Genomic DNA, 20,811 nt, shown 5'->3' with positions numbered 1-20,811 from the left:
CTTCATTGGATGCATTCTGTGCTGTAGCTCACGAAAGCCTATGCTCAAATAAATTGGTTAGTCTCTAAGGTGCCACTAGTACTCCTTTTCTTTTTGCGAATACAGACTAACACGGCTGCTACTCTGAAGCCTGTTATTAGAAAAGGGTTATTCACTCTTTCCCACAATACAAAAATGAGGAACACCTGATTTAATTAATAGGCAACAGATTTAATTCAAACAAGAGAAAGTACTTTTTCACGCAACACACAATTAACCTGTGGAATTTGTTGCCATGGCATGTTGTGATAACTGCATTCAAAAAACAACTGGATAAGTTCATGGAGGATAGGTCCACTTATGATTATTAGCGAAGATGGTCTGGGATGCCACCCCATGCTGAGGATGACCCTAAATCTCTGACTACTGAAGGCCAGAAGGGGAAGACAGGGATGGGTCACTCCACCTTCCCCTTTCTGTACATGCCCCCCTGAACCTGTGATACTGACTACTGTCAGAGACAAGGTATTGAACTAGATGGACCACTAGTCGGACACAGTATGTCATGTTCTTAGCTCATTAGGGAAGAGGGCATTGTGCTCGGGGTGTGACAGATTTGCAAACAATAAAATAATACGAACCCCAAACCAGTATTAATTATTTTCTCAACCTCTTTCTTCAAGTCCTGCTTGCTGCTCACTAGTAATCCCAAACTACCCAAAAGGGGTAAACAGTGAGGTGGCAAAATTTGCAGATGCTACAAAACTACTCAAGATAGTTAAATCCCAGGCACACTGTGAAGAGCTACACAAGGATCTCTCAAAGCTGGGTGACTGGGCAACAAAATGGCAGATGAAATTCAATTTTGATAAATGCAAATTAATGCACATGGGATTATGCTTTCCAGACTATGCATATAAAATGATGGGGTCTAAATTAGCTGTTGCCACTCAAGAAAGATCTTGGAGTCATTGTGGATAGTTCTCTGAAAACATCCACTCAATGGCAGCGGCAGTCAAAAAAGCAAACAATGTTGGGCATCATTAAGAAAGGGGCAGATAATAAGACAGAAAATATCATATTGTCTCTATATAAATCCTTGGTACGTCCACATCTGGAATAATGCAGGCAGATGTGGTTGTCCCATCTCAAAAAAGAGATATTGGAATTGGAAAAGGTTCAGAAAAGGGCAACAAAAATGATTGGGGGTAAGGAATGGCTTCAATATGAGCAGAGATTAATAAGACTGGGACTTTTCAACTTGGAAAAGAGACAGCTAAGGGGGGATATGATAGAGGTCAATAAAATCATGACTGGTGTGGAGAAAGTAAATAAGGAAGTGTTATCTACTCCTTCTCATAACACAAGAACTAGGAGTCACCAAATGAAATTAATAGACAGCAGGTTTAAAAATCAAACAAAAGGAAGTATTTCTTCACAAAACCCATAGTCAACCTGTGGAACTCTTTGCCAGAGGATGTTGTGAAGGCCAAGACTATAACAGGGTTCAAAAAAGAACTAGTTAAATTCATGGAGGATAGGTCCATCAATGGTTATTAGCTAGAATGGGCAGGGATGGTATCCCTAGCCTCTGTTTGCCAGAAGCTGGGAATGGGAGACAGGGAATGAATCACTTGATGATTACCTTTTCTGTTCATTCCCTCTGGGTCACCGGCATTGGCCGCTGTCAGAGGACAGGATACTGGGCTAAATGGACCTTTGGTTTGACTCAGTATGGCCGTTCTCATGTTCTTACCCCAAACGTCCCCAAATTCACGTTACAATAAACTCCTACAGTGAAACACCTTCAGACAGCATCTGCTGTTATCTGACACATTATTTAAATCCATGCTTCCTGTCTTGGTTTTACATTTTCCTTATAAGGACTGAAAATGCTCAGCGAGAAGCAAAATTCAACTTTCACATCACCTTTGTAAAAGATAAATTAAGCAATTAAGATCAATGTAATCCATTTTCATGCTAGCTTAATCAGTGCAATCCGGACAGGATTTGGAAGCAGGGATGTTGGATTGTACAAACAGCACCTACTCCCAGAGTTTTAAAAAAGCTAATGACATAACAGATATTTTCTGATTTTGTATGTGTATGTGTGTGTAAAAGTATAGACTCTATATACAGGTTGCTTTGTTTTTAAGGGCACCCCAGCAGAAATGCACAGGAAGAAATGTCTGAGAGTGATTACAACTGGTATCTGCAGCAAAAATGTACAGTTACCTATTGACCAGATAGGAGTGTAGAAACAGGTTTCAATCTCTATTGTCACTGGTCTAACAAGCCAAATGGGATCAAATCTATCCAGTACTTAGATAGGAAAAATCTACAAGATTGAGGGTTCTGCAGGAAGGAAGGCTATTGATTTAGTAGAGTTGCTGCCTGCGGGGTGAGGGAAAAAAAACAAGGGTATGATCATTTGTGGTCTCTGAAAATCCCATGGCCTTGTGTGTGATAATGGGAGTGTTAACCCTGGCATCCCAGCCAGATTCCACTTGGGATAATCATCATATTCTTCTTAACTACACTTCACACTCTTCAGTAAAATACCCCCCTGAGCGCTGCAAGTTTCAGCTGTAAAGTGGCAGTGTGGACAGTGTGCTGGTAGCTATTCCTCTCGAGGAGGTGGGTGTTTTAGAGCCCTGGGGGAGCTCTCTCCTAGCGCTATGCTAAGACTACACAAGCCACGTTAAAGTGGCAGCGCTTTAACGTTGCCAGTGAAGACGTGTTTCAGTTGGCTACAGTACTCTTCCTTCCTACTTGTCCTATTTACAACAGCTGCCACACCCCAGCCCAAAGATGACTGCATTCCATTGCTCACACAGGAGTGGTTAGTTGCAACACAGGGAACAATGGTTATCCGTCATCATCAAACAAACTCAAAAGACATGATCTTAAAGTAGGAAGAATTACATCTTCCTCTTCCTACCTTATCTGTAAGGAAAAAGTAGTAGTGATACTTAATCCGTAAAGCTCCATTCTATATTTTATAAGATACATTATTATGGACAGAACATTTAACAGATTTTGTACAGATTGGCAAAAAAAAAAATAAAATAAAATAAATCAGCCCTATGTGGTACATTGTGGAATTTCTTCTGCCATCTGTATCCTAGAGTTCTGCACTAGGTTGTTTGTTGTTTTGTTTTGGTTTCAGGGGCTGGGGAGTTTATACCAATGTGTTGTCCTGGGAAACAGGGCCGTCCTGGTCAATCTTGAATAGCTGACAACAATAGCAGAAGCAGGCAAGCTGGTCAAATATTTGAATATACTATCTCAGGTAACTTGGTGTCATATCTTTAATAATTTCTAAGAACATTTTCAGATGGGCCTTTAAACAGGGAAAACATAAAACACTCTGCAATATTTAAAGATCAATTGTAACATGAAATGCACTCTCAGCTTTTCATTTTACATGTTTTTGTAATAAAAATGCAATTTTAATGAATAAAAATGGTGAACTTCATTACTGGGTTTTTTTTTAACTTGGACTGGTTACAGAACTGCTCTTAAATCATAAAGGTTCATTTCATATTTTACTTTATATTGAAAACATTTTTGTCATTACCATAAATTGATATTCTCTATATAAAAATAATATATTTAAAATCATTTTCTTTCCTGTTACTAGTAACACCTTAGATTATAAAAACAGAATAACCATTCTTTCTTTCTTTCTTTCTTTCTTTCTTTCTTTCTTTCTTTCTTTCTTTCTATGCTTATAATTTCAGTCAGCGAAGATGATGAAACTCCAACATGTCATTTTTGCTTTGTCTCATGCACTCACAGAATGGTTCTTGTACTGGGGGTCCATGGACTACTAGTGGTCTGCAGAGTCATTCCTGAATGGTTTGAAGAAAGAAATACTCTGAAAACCAAAGTAGTAGGGGACTGGACTGTAGTGAGGGAACAGGGTCGGTGAAAGAAAAAGTTGGAGAACTGCTACATTAACACAATGCTATTGGGTTTGGGTTCCCAACACTAAAAGGGAATAATTCAGCAAAATTGAAAACTGAAAGTTTTACCTACTTTCAAGTAAAAATAATGTGAAACTGACCAGTTTCATATTCTGAAGAGGGAAGGATAAATAAATTAAAGACTGTGAGGCACTCAATGCTACTGTACTGGAGGACATAAAAGTACAATACTTTAGACTGATAGAAGGTAGTTGCTGAAAACGTATCCTTGAGTCACTCAAAAGTTTCAAGTATGAGGGGGTAGCCATGTTAGTCTGGATCTGTAAAAGCGGCAAAGAGTCCTGCGGCACCTTAAAGGCTAATAGATCTATTGGAGCATAAGCTTTTGTGGGTGAATACCCACTTCTTCAGATGCATGTGACTCAAAGTTTGTTATTTTGGAGAGCCTGGGCTGAGATTTGAGTCTGTAATAAAACCCCAAAGTTAGTTTTAACCTGGAACAAGTAAGTGTTTAGAAAGGCCCTGGAACTAAAACAGAAGGTCAACTAATTCCCTTTATCCTTGGAACAATCCTGGTTTGATAAGGAGACCTCCAACTATACACAGTTCAATTCTGTCTTGGTTGGCTTTCATGTTGTATATTTAAGCAGGGAGTTTGGAAAGTTGACCTGCATTCACTGGAGTGGAAGGGTAGGGCTAATAGAGCCTGTTCTTACTTGATTTGGAAATAAACTAGAAATATGAAATAAACTAGAACAATTAGAAATAGTTTTGAAGGAATTCCAATATTTTGTTGTCCATTGCATGAGAGGAAAGGCTTGACAACACTTAAATGGATTCACCTCCTTTTTAAACTTCTTGTCTGAAACAGTTATTTTTTTTCTTTAAGGAAAATTTTTGTTGCATACAGGAGTGTTCTCCATATCAGGCTTCCACCTCCATACTGTAATTATTAATATAGGGTAGAGAGGTCACCTATTTTTTTCCAACATTTGCATTCCCATGTATAAATCATGATAAAGTACTATTATTCTATAGGGTACACTGATGTTTTCAATTTGTCTTATGCAGATTTTTTTGTTTCTTCTGCTCTCTACTTTAAACCCAAATGTGTCTTTTGTACAAAAAACATGGATAAACTCAGATTTTGCAACCAATAAAATAATATTAATAAAAAGGGGCATTGTCACAAAGTAGATCCTAACTAGGCAGCCTAATGTTTCAGTAAGTCTGTGTTGTACATCCTTTTATAGCCAATTAAGAGGATGTTTTATTTCCCTCATTAAAAGTGCAGCTCACAGTCACCATGTTGAATCAATAAGTATGAGCTTGCACATCCTGTGCACAACCTTTCCTTGAGGCATAGTAGCATTTGTCATCTTTATAATAAAGCTTTCCAATTTTTCTGATTAATATTTAAAAGAAATAACATGACCTGAGGAATACATAACATCCTCGTTGGAAGGGATTTTGTACCATGCAACTCTTTCTGGTTTATGGCTAATGTACCATTAGATCACTTGTAATCGGTTTCCTTCTAAGAACACATTTTCTTGAGCAAAAGCAGACAGAGTGATTGCTCTGGCTCACTTCTTATGTTGATTGCTACTATTATGCACCCTTTTCCCCCTTCATATTCAGTCCTCCTGCCTGACTGGAACTAGATGCTACAGCACTGCCCTTAAGGTTGTCATGGTAGCAACTACCGGATCCTCTTTGGTCCAGGAAAAGGCAGTTTCTGAATCAACTTTGTGACAGAATGAAGTACCAGTTCTTTAGCTGTACTACTGGGCCAGGGCTTAAACCTTAAGGGTAAGGATCTACATATTGTTCCTATATTTAAAAAAAAAAAAAAAAAAAGATTTCCACTGAGCTACAAAGTGTCGCATCTTCAGTTCTGGGGTTTTCGTTCAGGTACATCTCCTCCAGTTAGGATGACAATGTGATAGAATTATCTCTGTAGTTGTCTACACTAGTGATAACCAAACTTGAAAAGGTTGGATGTTTTGGTTTTACTTGGATAAACAACTAAACCTTTCAAACTGCCCAGGCCTCCTGAGCCTACAACATTGGTAGTTTTCCTGATGAGATTTCTGGTACATCCTGCTTGCCGTTAGAATGAAAACATGGTAAAACCAACCTTCTTCATGGCATTCACAGACAGGTTAAAGCAGCTTTTGCGAAATCTGAGCACCATGGTCAGAGGACCTTTTGAAACAGAGTCCAAGGGCCTGTCTACATCAGGGAAATATGCACTAGAAATTTGTCACAGTGATGTAGCTCTGCTAGTATAGCCCCCTGATGGGGCTTGGACCAGTGCAAATTTCTTCAGTAATTCAGGGGTTTGTACTAGTGCAACTATACCAATAGATGTTTCCCCAATGTAGGCAGGCCTCCAGGAAAGACAGGACATAGTACAGTATACAACTAATGACTGCCTGCTGAGGTGGACTTTGGCTGCCTCATGGAGAGGAAATCAAGAGTTCAGTAAGCTCTTGATGGAGTAGGTCCAGCTGGCTGGGTGAAGAGCTGACAATGCCTTGTGAACTCTGAAATTCTGGTGGCTCCAGATTCTGGATTAGACTCAATTTACCCTGGCAGTAGTTTAGCAAAAACAGTAACAAAAACTAAACAAAATGTATAGCTACTCAAACACTTTTTATTCAAATTTTGGCAAAGGCTCAGGTTTGTTGCTTTGTTTGAACTGACACACCCATCCTTGGAATACAAATTGTGTGTGCATGTAACTTTTAAAAATATTTTGAGGTAAACTGTCAGGTGTTTTAGGCCTGGGCTGTAACACAAATGTCTAAATAAAGGTTAACTCTATCTTATTGAAAAAGACTCTTCAAGTTGTGACTGTCTCTGCATATGTCAGATATCTACCGTACAGAGGATGGGCTCAAACCAGAACCTCAGATCCAACCTCTCCACCTAACACTTTCAAGGTAGTGGTAAGATGTGAGCTTGTACCTATGGTTTTGTTACTGGGCAGTCCAAGATGACAGAAATCTTATGAGAGTTGCTGATCTTGCAAGATTTCCAACTGTGGACCAAAATTCTTATGAGAACAGTTTGTAAGATTTTAGCATCATTCTTTCCTCATTCTCACCCTAGTCCTGGTTTGTTCAGTTCTACATCTGTACACGGCACCTGTGGCCCATGCTTACTATATGCATTATTTTGTGGGGTGAGGGGTGGATGAGAGAGGGAGATATTCATAGACTATATCAAACATACAGTAGATATCAGTTAGCATTACGATATGTGGAGTCCTACGTTCTAAGGCAGAACTGAATCTTTGCTTAGAAATTATAATTTCTATGGAGCTAGAGGTGTTCATGGCAGGTGATAAAAAGCCGAGGACCATGCCCCATGGAGTTTTGATAACATAAGTAAGATATAACAGCAAAGGAAGATAATAAACAATGGGTAGCAGAAGAGGTACAGGATAGTGAAGATAATGAAAACATCTTACTTTTATACAAGCTTCATGTTTCTTTCCCTCTCTGCTCTCCTTTCTTCCCCATCCCTCCCTTTTTTGGTTTAGTTTATATCTTAAGATTTGGTTGCAGAACCAGGAAATTGAAGAGGGGCGTAGGTTAGCAAGCGTGTTTTATAATAGCACCCATCACCAAAGCGCTTTGGATGCCTTAAATAATTTAAAAACAATCACTCCTACAATAGCAAAATTTAAGCCTTTAAACTTTAAGGCTCAACTATTCAGTGTTTTTTTGTAAATTACAGACAAAGCTAACAAATTTCATACATTAGTCATGGTAAAAATATTAAATTTCGTGGCTTGTCACAGATTAATAGGAAAAACAGATTAAAACAGCAAGTTGCATAAGTAATTTAAACAAATGGTTGTCAGAGATTCTGCATGTTTGGCAAAGAATAAAATAAGTGATTATCAGCAGCTGAACTATTCATAGATGAGCCAAACTGGTCTGGAAAAGTTCAGGTACTTTGGAACATGGGACTCACATTTTACTCAATCCTATAATAATAGCTCCAAAATAGTTATGCAGAGAACAACAATAATGGTAATTTACCATGCAGTACTCAATCCAGCCCAAACAATCTGCCACCCAATATTGAGGGATAAAAGGAAATTTTCATATGAACTGAGACTTGGATGGTATGGACGGGAATGAGGTGAATGGCAATATTTCAAATGCTTCTCAGAGAGGGGGGGAAAATGTTTAGCACCACTGGATAACCTCACTAAGAAATAAGTCCAAGAGACTCCACTCAGTGATCTGGCTGATGGGCTATTACTGGCTAGCAATAATACTCACTATGTCTATACTCATACTCACTATGTCCCAATCCTACAATGAGTTGTACACAGGTAGAACCCTCCGGATTTTAACTGGGTTCTCTGTTGGTGAAGGGGACTTGTCCACAAAGAATTCATTGGAGAAAGGGGCATAACGAATCTGCATACCCAGTATTATGTGATCTAGCTGCAGTACGCCCCGCAAGACACTTTCTTTCATTAGTGTGGTTTGGAAGAATGCAGTTTCTGAGAATGTCTGCTAAGTCTGTGATGCAGTTCTGCTGTATACTGCTAGAAGTGCTACTGGATAGAACTGTGCCTTGTTTCTGCCTTCACACCAAGTACAGAGTGCGTCAGTCTAGAAGGCTTTTTATTTTTGTATTTCACACCAGAACCAAAAGCTCAGTTAAATTAAAACAAAAATGAAAGCTGATGAGATTTATTGCTATGTATATGCCAGAAACAACCCCTTAAAATTTGTATCTGAATTCTGCTCCAAACTTTGCTGCTCAGGTCAATTTTTATTTAATAAGCCTACTTAGATTTAATTTCTTTCACTGGTGTTGAGGGGTGGACCCATGGCCACAGGTATCTATAGATACCCAGTCTCAGCATCAGCAGAATTATGGTAATACTTGCTTTGAAATGAACACAGGCAGCAAAATGCTCACTGAAGGTTGTTTGTTCCATCAATACAGTTTTTAGTGCTTTCAGTAAATCTCTATTTTACTCGATGCAATTTTTATAAAATTCATAGCGAGTGAAACGTCAGAAGGAGAAACATCCAGTCTTTATGGTTTACCTCTTTTAATGTAAAGATTCATAGTTTTCATCCTAACTTTTATGGAACCTTATCTTGGTGATTTTTATGCTGAACAAACATATACACAATGCGCAACAAGTACTTTTCATGTGGTTTGTGTTCAATAGAGGGAGCATTTCCTCTGAAGGGCAGACAGGAGGCAGTCTGGAGGCTGTGGCTGCCAACAGAGTTAATTAAATCAGCATTTCTGATGTGCTGTTCTCACACTATTTCCAGCTCAGACTGAGCCAGGAAGTACCAGAAATCTCCCATGGGAATCTGTTCTCATGAAATTCCCAGCACAGTTTCTCAATCAAAGATGTTAGAATGTGTTCTGATAAGCTTTGGAGAGACTCTGCTTGTGAGACTCATCCAAAAACTGAAATCATGAGGTTTGCTCAACACGATCTATAATGCTGGTTCATTTCATCAGCTGATCCAGCAGCAACATGTATGGTAAAACTGATAACTGTCAGGCTCAAGAGGAAGCTCCAGATTAAATGTAGGCTAGGGCTCAGAGTTCCAGCTGAAGGATAGGATTCAAGTTTGACGTTACTAAATTGGCAAACAAATATGGCCCTAGAGGGGCACCATATTAGCTGATTTTGCTAGTTTTCCACCAGCTTGAGTCATCTGAACCAGAACGAAAATACATATCTGTCCAATTTTGGATCCAACTTAACAGGAAACCATAAAGGCAGGTTCACAGTCAGGGTCTGAATTTAAATTCCCTCTTTCTTCCTGTCCTGTTGTTAGTATAGGTGTAGGAAAGGATTAGTTCAGATTAAGTCCATTGCATAGAGGAGAGGCCTAACAGCACCAATAAAAGGACATTTTCACTGCATTCTTTGGACAGGATCATGTAACAATGCTGGATCGTGTAACAATGGGCCCCCTGCAGCCAGGCAGGACACTAGTTTCATATTGTGCTGCAAATGTGGCTTCTCTTCAGGGACGGACATCCCCAGCTGCCACCAGAGTAAATGCTCCTTATTTTCCAGGCCCCCCCTCTTCCTACCCAGCAGTAGTCACTTCTTCTCCTCTAATGGCTCCATGCTACTGGCACTGTCCCTGTGTGGAGGGGAATATTCACGGAAGCTGTGTAGGGCAAAATCTCCCGCCCCACAAGGAGCTCCTGCAGAGCTGGGTTCAGTTTAGGGAGTTTACAGCCCCTAAACAGAGCTCCCTAAATCCTGCCCCCATCCTTACACAGCAGCACTGCATTAATTTTAAATCAGAGTTCTGCACAGAGACGGAAGCATAGTTTACACTTAAGAATGATGTGAGCTGCCTCTGTTCATTTCAGTGGGTTATCAGTTCTGAACCTCTCTGCCTGGCTCAGTTTCTTCCCTCAACACCGCTATACAAAACCCTTCTGGTTGGCTTCAAGAATCCTCCTTGTACCCACCTTGCACTTTAAGCACTGGCAGAAAGTAGGTATATTCCTCTGGCTAGTCACCTACTGGAGGATTTTGTCAAGGCAGATTGTGAATGATTTGCTCTTTGTAAGAATCAAAGTAAAATGAGAAGAGTCCCACAGAAAAGGGTTAGAGTGAGCTCCTCATGTTTTTCAGCCTTTTTATGACTTACATCATACTTTCCCTTGTTCTACTTTTAAAAGACAGAACAGAAAACTTAATTTTAACACTGAAAAACGAAGGCTCTTCAATTATTTATAACATTAAAATGTACAAATGCTTGATCAATGAACTTGAAAAAAAACATGCAACTACAAAACCATTTCACAGTGTTCTAAAGTTCATGTGGCAGAAATAGAGAAGTGAAATGATTATTAACAGACAAAGGCAGCCTTTTAATAACATTCTGACTAATAATGAGGCTGACAAAAGCAAAGAAATTCAAAGCTAAGTGTGAGCTGACGCTTCTTCCTTAACACATTGAGTGTGCCTAGTTTAGCAGAATATGTGGCACTGTTAAAAAAATAAATAAAACCCAACGACATGCTTGTCTGAGAGCCCATCAGTACTGAAGCATACTGGGGTGGTCGCAGGCTGAAATTTAGCCTTTAGTTTCGAGAGTTTGTTTTGTAACTAGTGTTTGAGTAAACTCAACGTTTTTGTCTTCATTTTCTATCACAGTATTATTTTTTGCTCTTAAAAATTTGAAAAGTTTCTCACGCAATTGTGTCAAGTCAGTCCAGTGTGTGTCAAATCACCATTTGTAAAAGAGATTTAAAATGGTGATAGATTATGACGCTGCTCCACCCTGTGATACAGGATATGGAAATGCAGGGTATTTTGAGGAAGCACCCTTGAGACAGAAAAGTATGAGATGTCTAGTGAAACCTGTTCAGTCTATTTTTTTTGTGATGATGTCCTATTTTATGGTGGAAAGGAGTCTCCCAGAGCAACTGATAGCCAGTGGTCTTAGCATAAAGGAAAGGAAGTACTTCTACAGCATGTAGGCACTCTGGAAATCCTTGCTGCCAGGGGTCATCAAGTCAAATACTGTGGCTAGATAATTTTATGACCAGTAAAAGCATTTGTAATCAGAATGCATTGCAATTCCATAGTGCCCTTCCTCTAAAGGCCCTAAAACACTTTACAAACATGAATGAAGCCTCACAAAGGATTTGTGAGGTAGATGGATACTACTATCTCCATTGTACAGCTGGGGAAGCTGAGGCACAAGAGCGGAAATCATCTCTAAGCTGGGCCACAGTAGGAGTCCAGGAGCTAATTCAGCCCTAAGGCTAGCCTAACTTCCCCTTGACTGCCCAGGCCTCCAATGGGCTATGTGGCAGCCAGGAAATAACTGGCGCTCAGGGCCACTGCTGCTTTACCCACTCCTAGCCCCCTAACACAGCTACCCATCTTGTCACACCTTGAAATGGCCAGGGGCTCTTATGGGGTGTCCTGCCCCAAGAGTCTGCTCCGGAAGGGATGAATGGCTGATGGGGAAACCCAACCTCTTCCTATTTTGGATGCACAAACTAACAAAAGCCCACACATTTTGAGCCACCGTGTATATTTTATGTAGGAACTTTGCTTTTCATATCCTGACTATTTCTAAAACCAAAAACAATTTGATCTGTCAGCTGCATTACAGCAATCCCAATACATCCTGTTTGTTCAGCACTTTTCCAAGACTCATGTTAATTCTCATTTAAGAGCCTTGGATATTAAAATGCTCTTATGCAACGGTGAACTGAAAACTGTCTGGTTTTATTGCACAGCACAGAAGCTGTGAAGTTTATAAATAGAACACATACCAAGATAGTGTAATACATATAGATGTTACACATAAAGGCTCTTGAGTGCAATAGCACAAAGACTTTGTACATGAATGTGATGCAGAAAGTGTGTGAGACCTTCTTCACAACCTTGCAAGAGTATGACAATTCCCTTTCCCGGCAGCCAAGGATCAGCCAAAAGACACTGGGGCTCAGTTCTCAGCTCCAGCTGTGTGGAGTTGGGAGCTGGTTGCTGATCCCTGATCCAAAGCCACGTGGTTCTGGTATAAGTTAGAGATGCAAAGGAGCTGCTGTAACTTACACCACTTGGGTAAGGTGCCCCAGGGACTTGGGCCAATGGAGGATTTGATGTGGCCCTGCCCCTGGAATGCCCCCTGCTTCACTTTACACTGGGTGTGGCTGGCTCAGGAGTTCACTACACTGAGGGAGAGGTCCCCTGAAGAGGATAATATTCCCCTGGCCATCTCTGGGTTCTCTAAGCACCAGAGAATCTGGCCTGGTGGTGACAAAGTAGCCAAAAACAACCATTAGGATGTTAATGCCAAGACAGCCCAGATACAGCTCCATAGATGGTAGCTTAAGTTTCCACACAGCTATAGCCAAGGAGGCAGCCACAATTCCAGAAGCTGCCTTTTGAAAAATAGCATCCAACCTCAATGTCTGGGTCCTGCAGCTTCTAATTATGCCCTGTATAAGGCCTCAGATGTTAAGTCTGCTGTAGGAGCAGGACGATGACGACGATGAAAGGGAACAACATCAAAAGTGTCAGCAAGAGGAGAAGGCAATACTATATCAGTGCTGAAAGTACATGCATATTCCAATTTGCTATGTGACTGTGTTACTAATTTGGAAGGGGAAAAATTCAGATTATACATAGAATAGCATCCCATAAGGTACGTAAGGAAAGTGCAGCTGAAGAGGTGTTTCTTAGTAGCTGGCTGACTCACAACACACAAACACTGGATAATTAGGACACACAGGAAGGGAACTAGGGCTACTGAAGCACAGATCAGTCTGCAGACCCCATAGTAGGAGTAAGATGAGGAAAAATAAAGATGAAAAATACTAGTGGGAGGAGAGGGGAGGAAGGCTGGGTAACAATCACTTCTTCACACCCCACTTCAAGTTTTAGGGGATGTATTACTTTATTTTCCATCTAGGACCACAATGTTTTTTTTAAATTTATGTAATTAATCTGAGAGTAAAAAAAAAAAAGGAAAAAAGTTACAAAAATTCTATTAATAAAATTTACTAGATTAATAAGACTTAATATTACATATAAAATTTGGCATTAAATATTTAGAAATTCTATTAATAAAATACTAGATTAATAAAACCTAATATTAAATATAAAAAATTAATTGGTTTGCAGTTCACCAGTTTTGTAACATGAAGCTGCAGCAAATGACCAAGTCCTATGTAAACTCACATGGCTGGCGGTAGGATGGCAGAGGCTGATAGAGAAAGAGAAAGTCTGGTGATCGATTCTGTTACCGGAAAATGGAAAGAAGAAATGGACAGGTAAGGGCCTAATCCTGTTTCATTTATTTCTATGGGCCAGATTCTACCACCCTTACTCACACCGAATACTGTTTTACTTGTCTCAGAGTCCTATTGCCGTCAGTGGGACTACTAGTGAAGTAAGCCAACACTCAGGGCCGGTCTATACTACCACTGTAAGTCGACCCAAGTTATGCTACTTCAGTTAGGTGAATAACGTAACTGAAGTCAATGTAGTTAAGGTCAACTTGCTGCGCTGTCTGCACTCTTCTGCCAATTTTCCTTACTCTTCTCGGGGAGGTGGAGTACACAAATCAATGGGAGAGCGCTCTCCCTCCATTTAGCATGTCTTCACCAGATCCGCTAAATCAACACCTCCTGCATCAATTGCAGCAGTGCTCATTTACCAGTTCAGGGTAGACATGGTCTCAGTGTGAGCCAGGGTGTTAGAATCTGGCCCTATGGGAGCAGAAGCTGTTCCTAATTTGGCCAGTAACTTGGGGCCCAGTTCTGCAAGGAGCTGAGTATGCCTGATATCCTTGTGGAAGGGATTCAAATCTGCAGGATCAAAGTTCATGATTTTTTGCCATTGATGCGTGATCAAACCCTTAGGTGATAGGCAGATTGCAAGGCGCCTATCATTTAGGGACCTTAGCTTATGGCATCAGTGCAAGTTGAGGGCACTCAGCACATTGAAGGCTCACTTAAAATTAGAACAACAATTGAACAACGAAAACATGAGCTTTAGATTTTTTTTTAAATTGTTTAGATACATAAATGACTGTAACTACATTTCAGCCAAACAGAAGTGGTACAAGTAATGTGTAAGGCACACTCCCCTGCTGCATATAAGATTATATCTTGGGACTGTGCAGTACATTGCTGTATCAAGACTTTGTAAACTCAGGTCACTGATGATACTTCACAATTTAAAATCCACAACACACAAGTCATTTGCCTGGAGTCCAAGAAAACAGGACTTCACTTTTAATTCTGCCCAGTCAACATTTATTGCAAGTGTTAAAAATTGTGTTTAAATTAGGAAAAAAGGCTAAAATTAATATTTATTGACTTCATATTTCATTATCGTTAGAAATTACTTTGTTCTTGGGTAAACAGCTTATAGCAAGATATAAATATGTGCTGCTGACCTATTAACTGGCCCAATATATTATGAAGTTATTGACAGTTGCAGTAAAATTTACTAACAGCTATTAAACGTTTTAACATACTTGATATGCCTGCCTCTATAACACAGAGAAATTAGCTTTTTTTTAAAAAAAAGATAATCTGCTACTGATATTAAATTCCTCCAAGGTTTTAATATATGGTCTAAGTTTATGGGTGATAAAATAAACCTAGAGCTTAAATAATATCCTTGTGTAAATTTTTTGTAAGAAAAAGGACATGTAAATGTTAGTACAATAAGAATGATGATATAAGCCACTGAAACATATAAAATCACACAGCAAATTCTATGTTAAAATAACACTTAATGTCTTATTTAAACCCACAATGCAAAGCAAGTAAAAAATTCGGCACCTTACAGGATCTGGAGCTCCTACCACTGTTCCTAGGGAATGGCACACTTACCATATGATACTTAGAAATATACACTTTTCTGATACCTAGACATAATAGCATGAGATACTGATAGAGTAAGAAATCCTAATCCTGAATTTTCTGACAATTTGGTATGAGGACAAACAGTTTGAGCCTGGTTCTCTAATTTTACTACTCCAGTCTTATTCCAATGTATTTCACTTGAATTCAATGGACCAAATCCTAAACTGGCATAGTTCAAAAGAAGTCCACGGAGCTACAGCAATTCACACCGGTTGAGAATCTGGCCCAGTGGAGTTACATCAGTGTAAAGCTGGGAGAGTGCAGTGATTAATTAGGGATCATATTTTTAATATAGCTTTTCCTCTGTTTCCATTTTTATCTTTTAGATTTAAAAGCTGGGTGGTGAGACACTGCCCTTGAAATAAGAGTAATTGTCTTGTTACTCAATACAATTTCAATGGAACTGTCACTGCTTTGTCATTAGCAGACATTAGGCACTTGATGGAAAAGTGTCAGAGAGTGCCTGAGATGCCTTGAGACTAGTTGAATTACACTGGCGCATTTCTAGCCATCCTTCAAACACAGCAGCATGGATTACAATATGAGATAGGTCTGAGACAAGGTGGCCATATCTGTGCACGTGTTGATAGCCTGTGGAGGACGCAAATAGGCTAGATTCTGCCCTAGTTTACGTCATCACTGCACTCAGTGGGGTTTCAGGAGTATGTGTCAGGGTAGAATATCACTCGTATGCTTTCACCGACCACATATTGTACTACACGTGCACAACTGAGGTAGCGTTGCGGCTCTGGATCATCTCTCTTTTTTTAAAACATAATATAATGAATACTTAGGTCTTATCTACATGGATGGACCCTAGTTTCTCTGCAGAGCTGCTCTGAATTCAGTGGAGCTCCATGTGGGCATAAAAGATCAAGTTCACAGAGTCCTACTGATATTAATGCGGCTCTCCATGGACACAGGACCAGGATTAAAAACCTTTCTGAAAAAGGAGCTCCTGTTTAAGCAGTAGCCATTTTTCAATCTTAATACCCAAGGAAATGTGCTAATATTATGAACAGAGGCCTGAAAAATTGTATATGCTACTCTTTTTAATTCCATATGAGACAGAACGGTCACTGGAAACCCCAAATCTTCTACTTTTCCCCCCTTTAGGTACCATTTCATCAAAGTATTTAAGTATGTGCCTCTCTCAAGGGTTTTTCTCATTTTCTTCAGCAAGATGATACGTGTGCTTGAAGTTAAGAATATGCTTAAGTGAAGGGAAAAATGCTGAATCAAGTACTTACTACTTTAAAAAGACCAAACCAACAGATATATAAAGTTGTTCCTAAGCTGGAACCTTATAAGATAAGTTGTCAAACCTCCCCCACCCCCTCCCCCGCCAAATTGGGGTTTCCAATAGGAATGCCAATAGAGCCTTTTACTAGAAGGCAGTAGCCAGCAACATAGTTTACAGAAAATGAAAGCAGCTTTGGTTCTCTATTGTGCAAGCATGCAATGTAACTGGCATGACATTGTGGTTTCGTCTCTCAGCTTTGAAATATAGTAAACTCACAAAAGCTACTGTAGAGTTCAGAACAAACACAGGGGGTATGTTTAGTTATTTGTTTTTGTAGTAAAATAAAATATTTATTATACACAGACACCTACTGTGAACAGAGGATAAGGCCACTGTGTTTTATCTCTAGGGTGTCATGTTTGACTTCCATTAGGGATGTATTATAGACCTGTGGGTTTTCATGAATTCAGAAAGTCCACTTTGAACACTGATTTCAAAGCCTACAGGGGGTGTGAGGAATGTAAGAACACTGCTTCGTAGGAAGGAACTTGTTGCATCTAACAAACACCTTACATTTTATAAGTCATAACTGAGATATGCTATAGAGAAAGAGGCTTTTTTCCCCCACAAGATTTTAAAGACAGCTTTCCTATTGTTTTCTTCAAAACTTTATCCCATTTGAAAGCTCAAGGTGAAGACAATGAATGTGCTCCTGAAACCACACCATTACATCAGCATACTTTTTACATTTTACTCTAATTCCCTCCTGATGAATCATATGGGATAAGGAGATGATCTAAATGATCAGGTAGATATCAATATATCACCATAAGTGCCTCTCAGATTAATGTTACTGTACAAAACTGCCTGTAACATTTAAGAAAAGAACACCAAGGTATTTCTCATAGCAAGGAACCAAACCAGAGCCTGGTAAATGAAGGATTAAGATCCATATTGTGCACATCCTTGAGGTGCTGCCTGTTGGCGGAGGAGAGAAGAAGGGTGTAAGAAGCCTTCCCTCCACCTTCCAACCCTTATTATTAATCATGTTTATTACAGTAGAGCTTAAGGACTAACAAAAAGTGGGGCCCCATTGTGCTAGGCACTGTACAAACACAGAGTAGCAGACGATCCCGGTCCGAAAGTGCTTACAATCTAAATAGATAAGACAGACCTAGGAGGGGAGAAGAAGGTAAGGTACACTACAAGCTGGAGGTGTAATTTCCATCTCAGGTAGACATACACATACTAACTCTGATCCAGGGGTGCTGGAACAATTTGTATAGTGGGGGTTCTGGGAGTCATTGAGCCAAACTGCAAACCCTGTATGTGATGGAAACGACTTCAAGCCCGGGGTGTGGCAGCACTCCTAGTTCCAGCACCTATGCTCTGATCAAGCTAGTGCATAAAAAAGGGTGGCCATGGTGGCCTGATCAGCAGGAGGAGCAAGCTGCCTGAGTAAGTACTTAGGGTTTCAGACAGCCTTGTACTCGGGGCAGCTGGCCTGTCCCACCACCTGCACCACAAAGGCTACACTTCCATTTTAGCATGACAGCTCTATCAAAGCTAGTGTACATACAAGTATGCGAGCTGGAAAGCACACCCCCAGCTCAAAGCGTAGACGTCCCCTGCGAGGGGCTGGTCTTTAGCAGCCCTGTACAAGAACTGTGCACAACTGAATTCAAGGAATGCAAAGACTGTTTCCAGTCAGTACATACAGAGGAGTTGCTTCTTCAAAGTGAGAAGGTAAGCTTGGCCAGAGCCAGCACCATGCCCCATTCTCTCCCCTTACCAACAGGGCCAGTCCCAATGGGGGAGCACCTGCGGCATTCTCTTCCAAGGTAGCAAAATTTCTTTGCTCCCAGAGGTATTGCACCTTACTGAGGTATAATACCTCCAGGAGCACCTGCTGCTTCCTCTGCACCGACCAATCTAGGCTCTGCTGCAACGTAACAATTTCACCATGAAGCACATTTACTGTAGTTATCTCTTATTACCTGCATATGTTGCTAATTAAAGGAAGCCCCCAGAGTTCCTGATGTTCACTGAGACATTTCTCAGAATCTCCTTCTACATCACTGATTGTTTTGAAAGCAATGACAGAATGGCCAAAAAAACCCAATCTGTCTCCTTAGACACATATAACACACCAGTCTGCATGGGATTGAGGTGCCAGTATAGGAAATATAGGGACAGAAGAGAAAGCCAAGCAGAGAACTCTGCACAATGCTTTGAAGGCTGCTATTACTTAAAGCATGTGAACCTGTGTGTATGAGTTTGTGGGATCTTCTTTCTCTGTGAAGAAAGTTGGCACAGCATATTTCTCAATCTCTTCTTTGTAGGAAGGCCAATGCAAAAAGATATCTTGTCTAAGGCTTGAGCTGAATCTCATTTCTTCTTGCGGACAGTGCAAAAATAAACCATGCATTGAGAAGTAACCAGTCACACAGACCTGTTCTGTTGTTAATTATATTTTTAAGAAATAACCATTCTCTCTTTCATTTAAATTTTGACAAGGGATACAATTTTCAAGAGAACCTAAGTGACTTAGGAAACTAAGGACTTATCTACACAGCACCAACAAAGTGCACTGGAGGGTAGACCCTGCTGGTGCACTTTAAAAGGTACCTAGTTCTTGTTAACATAGTTCTAGGTACCTTTTAGAGCACACCAGCAGGATCTACATAGGGCAGTTAGAGTGCAAGGTACTAGAGCACTTTACAAATCACACCCTTTTGGAGCATTTGCCAAGTCATGTAGGCAAGCTCTAAATTTCAATTTTCAAAAGTGCCACGGACACTAAGGGCCACATTTCAAAAGTACAGGTTTCAGAGTAACAGCCATGTTAGTCTGTATTTGCAAAAAGAAAAGGAGTACTTGTGGCACCTTAGAGACTAACCAATTTATTTGAGCATAAGCTTTCGTGAGCTACAGCTCACTTCACACCTAGGGTTAAATCCTGGCTATACTGTCTATAGCAAAGTCTATAGCAAAACTCTAATTGACTTCAGTACAGCCAGGATATCATCCCTATTCTTCCAAATACCGTGAAATGATCAGGACCTTAGCTGTGTATCTAATGGGAGACCAGTTCGCATCCTATTCTTTGGTCACTACCCCGGCCTATATCAAATAGTGCGAGGAGTCTCCCTAGGTTCAAGAAACTCTAATGATCTATGAAGGGTTTTGGCTGCAATAGTCATAGACAGTAAGTCCCTGACTTCGTTATGTGCCTCCTTGTTTCACTTGAATTCAACCATTAAATCTGAACTTCCAGTTCAAATTAAATATGTCATGACCAATGTCAGATATGTGGACAACTTCAGAGTGGAATATTACCCAAGGCAATCTGCTCTGACCATATCATGCCTTAAGTCTAAGACAAAATCTATGGGGAATTAAATAAAATAACTCAGTCAAGCATTAATCTTTTCCTTATTTTTTTCCAGTGGCTTTCACACAACTCCCTTGCAAAGCAATACTGTATCATATAGGAGTAGCTCAGCTTTCCTATATCTTTTCTATTGCCATTCATTCTCTCACGTGTCATCTGGTATCATTTTTCTAGCATCCCTGTATCATTTCATTTCTAGCGCTCGCTGCTAATACAGAGTCCTTTTGTTGTGTTATTTACATAAAGTCTGTAAAGTACTGTGAGGTAGAATGTATGAATGAGGTAATCAAGATAAACTTTATTGTACTGCATTGTAGACTATAATGTTTGGAGCCACTGCTTGGAAATCCTATAGTATCTTTTAAAAGGGTTTGGCCACTATATATTTGTCTAAGTATAATGGCGAAATAAGAAGCCAAAGCTACTTCACACTATCCAAAGTTGCTGGTGGTACTCCCAACACTCAATGGACCAAATTCACAGGTTATGGGAAATGGGGTGTAAATTACGTGTTGGTAAATGTAGCTAAAATACAAGAAAGAAAAAACCAAACATGATGGATGGCAGTCATGTCATTTAATGCAATTCTGAAAGGTACTGAGATACTACTGTGAGGAGGGCAATAGAAGCCTGAACTGTATCAATTTTTCCTTTAAAAAGCAATATTTATATTTCATTTGGGGTAGGGGCTCATGCAGTTCTTGATGTAGGGGGTACAAAAGAGGCTCCAGAACAAGATAGGAACTCAAGGGGAATTTTTCCTGTCGTTAAGCAGAAGCACGAGTTTGTCACTGTGGTAGTGCCATTGGATAATCACCAGCCAAGTGAAAGTTAGTTGAGGT

This window comes from Eretmochelys imbricata, chromosome 7 (genome assembly GCF_965152235.1).
Source record: "Eretmochelys imbricata isolate rEreImb1 chromosome 7, rEreImb1.hap1, whole genome shotgun sequence".
NCBI lineage: Eukaryota > Metazoa > Chordata > Testudines > Cheloniidae > Eretmochelys > Eretmochelys imbricata.
Note: the sequence above shows the minus strand (reverse complement) of the source record.